The sequence below is a fragment of the Papio anubis genome, unplaced genomic scaffold (genome assembly GCF_008728515.1).
Source record: "Papio anubis isolate 15944 unplaced genomic scaffold, Panubis1.0 scaffold1469, whole genome shotgun sequence".
In the NCBI taxonomy this organism is placed as follows: Eukaryota; Metazoa; Chordata; class Mammalia; order Primates; family Cercopithecidae; genus Papio; species Papio anubis.
In genome coordinates, this window is record NW_022161435.1 from 6,840 (window position 1) to 9,758 (window position 2,919).

At 43.4% G+C, this 2,919-nt stretch overlaps 1 long non-coding RNA gene across 1 annotated transcript; it reads right to left on the reverse strand.

Annotated features, from left to right (window-relative positions):
- Positions 1-200: 200 nt before the first annotated feature.
- LOC116272660 lies at positions 201-1,342 on the reverse strand. Its single transcript, XR_004181289.1, has 2 exons — positions 1,263-1,342; positions 201-868 (listed from the first exon to the last, which is right to left on the reverse strand). It is a non-coding gene; the product is annotated as an uncharacterized LOC116272660 (long non-coding RNA).
- Positions 1,343-2,919: the final 1,577 nt, after the last annotated feature.

Consider the following 2,919-nt stretch of genomic DNA (forward strand, 5'->3'; position numbering starts at 1 on the left):
ATCCATTAAATCTTGAGTCACCACAGTACATGTCTCTTGCAAGGACAAGGTTGGAGGTAGGGTCACAGATTAACAGCATCTCAAATACAGAACAAAATGGAGCCTCTTATGTCTACTTCTTTCTATAAAGACACAGTAACAGGCTGATCTCTTTTTTTTCCCCACAATGGGTGGAGAAGGGATCGGAAGTCAGGCTGACTGACCCCACGTCCTCTCCTTCCATTACTTAAAAGAAGTCAGCCAGGATGAAAGCTTGGGAAGGACCTGAGATAAAGGCAGTGGGAAAAGAGCCGTGTCAAGGATGAACTATAAACAGAAGTAAAAGAAGGAACACCTTAAATACAAAAATATATGTCCACAAAGCTGGGAGTTGTATGAAGCCATGTAATTAGAGAACATTATGTTGACAGCAGACTCTTGACCTAGGGGAAAACGTTCACGACACTGACTCCAAGAAGGATAAACTTGAAGGATTCCAGATGTGAGGCAGTCAAACCCTCACTTGGAAGCACTGTACAAATGTTCATGTTAAGAACTGAAATGAATTTATACCCACATAAACTACATGTAGTGATAGGCTTACTCTGTAAGATGTTTCTGGACCCTACATTAGCAGCTGTACACACTTACACAACACAAACACAGGCCAGCCTGTCACCTGGGCAGCTGGAGGGTTAGCCTGGACAGGGCGATGACAGTCTCCCCCGAACCCTTCCTTCTCGTCTGTGACTGAATCCTATTCACATGCTACAAGGACCATACGCTTGTGGAATCCAACTCAGCTCCCTTTAGAACCAAAGGATGCCTCTGTGACACATGCAGAAATGACTTCCTTTTCATTTTCGTTCAGTTTGTAGGAAGAGAACAGCTGCAAGAGAGAGAAAGAAAATGTACACAGTGGCTCGGTGGAGACGGCACCTGAAGAGCAACTTTCGTATTTAGCCCCAACAGTTTACAAACATTCATGCAGTAATTAAAGATATTCCCCAAAACCAGGAAACACAATTGAGTCAGTTTCTGTTAGTGAGCATCACACTGCGACCCTGGGTCCAGATGTCCTTGGAAAAGATCAGAGACATAACACAATTGAGTCAGCTTCTGTTAGTGAGCATCACACTGCAACCCTGGGGTCAGATCTCCCTGGAAAAGGTCGGAGACAAAACACATCACGGCCTCTGTTTATGCACCTTACTGAAGTTTACACGGAATCCCCACGCCCTCCCTGCGTTTAAGCCTTCTATGCAAATGACAGAGACTCTCACTGGAGAAGGAGTAGTAGATTCTCGTCCAGTTCCGTGAGTCAACACCTGCTTTGTCTCACTCATGTTGATGGCTGCAGAGGATTTTCCATTGTCGGCCCCCACTGCCTCCAGAAACACCGTTTTGGTATTGCTTATAGCCGCTTAATGTTATGTTTCACCTCCCTAGAATAGCGTTGGGGCAGCTACCATCAGAGGGTAATAAGTTCCTGGTCTGACTTGAGCAAGCAATATTTTTACATATATGAATGCAGGAAAGATCCCATGAATTGGGCACCCAGTGGTCAATGTCAAAAAGACAAAATTTTTGGGGAATTACTTGTTGGATTATTTTAGATATCATAACTATTATGGGACACCTTTATATTAAACAGATCCACTGCCAAATGCCATAGGATGCAGGCCAATGATAGGCTCCCAAGGCTCTCAGAGGCTGAACTGCTAAGTGATATAAGCAAAACCATAAGAGAGAGAGAACACGCCCACGCTCAACATGCTGGAAAGACATATACATAGCCACTCCTGAGCTTTTTCCCACCCTTTCTTTTTAAGAAAATGCAAAGTTAGATTTGTTAAGACTTTGCTAGATTTTCTTATATATAGTCATGCTATGTAATTGAAAGGTTTTGAGACGGAGTCTCATTTCCTGTCGCCCAGGTGGCTGGGAAGTGTGTGAAACAAGGTTAATCCGGCTCATTGCAAGCCTGCCTTCCGGTTTTACGCCGCCATTCTCTTGCCTCATACCTCCTGAGGTAGCTGGGACTTATAAGGCTGCCTCACAACCACGCCTCGCTAATTTTTGTATTTAGTAGAGACGGGTCACTGCGGTCTTGATCTCCTGACTCAGATCTGCCTCTGGGCCGCCTCCCAAAGGTGTTGGGATTCAGGCGGAGCACGCCTGCCCGCCTGAAAGGTCTTAAAGATTTTAAACGCTGAGTAAAATGTTCTTGTATAGGTTTATATATATATATATATGTATGTATATGAAACATCTGCCTACACAGCAGAACATTTATTTTCTTTAAAAACAAGGCCCTGGTTGGTGGCAGCGGTGGCTCACGTCATCATCATGTTTATAATCCCAGCAGTACTTGGAAGGCTGGGTAAGTGTAAATCATGAGGTCAGAGTTCCTGAGACTAGCCTTACAATATGGTGAAACTCCCATCTCTGTTTGGGTGTTACAAAAATTAGTTGCAGCAGGCACCTTGTAATTTAGCCACTTTGAGGGTAAGGCAGGAGAATCACTTGAACTCGAGGGCAGGAGGTTGCAGTGAGCTGATCATGCCAGCAGCAGTTCAACTCATGGGTGATGAGATCATCCATCTCAAACAAAAACAAAAACAAGATCCTTACAAATTACCTTGGAACTTTATTTAGAATTTAAGGTTATTTTAGTGGGCTTAGTGTCATGTAAATATAATTCTCCCAATCTGTTAGGTCCTCTTAAAGTGCTGTATTCCTGTAAGCCATGATCATGCCTGAAAAACAGACTTCCTTCCTCCATCTAGGAACCTGAATGCCATGTAAGATGCCAGATCAACTTTCATTACTGAGTCATACATTCCTAAATTGAGTGTATCATAGAAAACAGACATACCCTTAACAGTTTAACCTGACAAAGTTCTGAAATACTTCTGTTGCAATAAAGTTGTGAAAAGG